Source organism: Branchiostoma floridae, chromosome 7, assembly GCF_000003815.2.
Source record: "Branchiostoma floridae strain S238N-H82 chromosome 7, Bfl_VNyyK, whole genome shotgun sequence".
In the NCBI taxonomy this organism is placed as follows: Eukaryota; Metazoa; Chordata; class Leptocardii; order Amphioxiformes; family Branchiostomatidae; genus Branchiostoma; species Branchiostoma floridae.
Window position 1 is genome coordinate 17,344,214 of NC_049985.1, and position 1,415 is coordinate 17,345,628.

The following is a 1,415-nucleotide window of genomic DNA, read 5'->3' on the forward strand; positions in this document are numbered from 1 at the left end:
GGCAATGGAAATAGGCTAGATTCATTCATTTAGATGGTTTTTGATGAAAAAATACCAGGTAGTTATACATTTTAAGGGATAATTAGCTCGTTATTCTTGATCTGGCCATACGGTCCGCCATCTTGGATTTTGGGCCGATGACGTCATCAAATTAGCATAATTTATGCATATATAATCATGAAAGATATGCTAGATAATATAAGATTTTATCTATGTAACAAAATAGCAGTAATATAGCAAATAAATGTGAAAAATACATTGTTAGAACCAAAAATAGTGATTTTTGGCAAAACAGCCTGTCAACAAACGGTTGCCATGGCAACACGAAAATATGGAAAATTTGTCAAACTTCGTGAAATTGTTGCCAACAATATTTTAGGAAAACTCACCAAATTTGGTGGCCCTAGCGTAAGCCGTTCTGGCGTTATAGGACATCAAAGTAGGCGCGGGCCTCAAAAGCCCCCCCCCCCCGGTCTGAATAGGGTTAAGTCTTACTACAAATCGGAATGAATCATAGCTTCCAGAACTAACACATTGGCAGTTCACTACAGTAAATGGGGAGACATATTTCACAGCATTTCTTAAACCACTCTATTTTCTTTTCGTCTTGTTGTAATTCTTGCGGCTTTGCCTTATTGGATTTATTATCAGTAGGAATGAAAGCCAAGTGACATATTGTTGCTTTTCTATTTCGTCTGTACTTTTTTTTTTAGATTACTCCTGTTGAATTTAGCATTGATTTACACTGTTGTTCCTATCCTTATGTAACCGATATTACCATATATTGCTGTTTTAGTTTCTTTGGTTGGCATTATTTTCTTCCCGCTGTAGTGTTGTCCATTTGTTGGCTTTTGCAGACCCCTGATTTGAAGTGATCAGTCCCTCAATTGACGTCATCAGAAACTAATATGGCGGTAATTTTAAGAACTGCGATAACTTCCGCCGGTCAGGAATTTTCAAAAATCTTTTTAGACGCTTGAGATAGCGGGCTGCTGTGTGTGGTGAATTATTATGACCTGGAATGTTCGCGGATGAGATTATCAGACCCTAAACTTGCCTATTTTTACATTATCGTCTATACAGATTTCTGTTGGGGTACTTTGCCCTCATATTGCTGCAGCAAAATCGTTCTAAGTCGTTCTGAAATTACGTAATAAAACAAAAAAATCCCCATAAAGGAAAACACTGCTGTTACTTCTGTCTCTGAAAACCCCACACAGTTCTCCTGGCCGTCCATAGTGTGGGACCACTTAGTCTACATTCATGCATTCTGTGCTGCTTCAAATGCTCTTTGAGCTCTGCCTCTGATTTTACACTCTGCGAATCTAGACGTTCTATGTGTTCCTAATTTCTTTTAATGTAGATTTGATCTCCATAAGTAACATAAATCTAGATTTTAGTTTCTGTGCTATGAT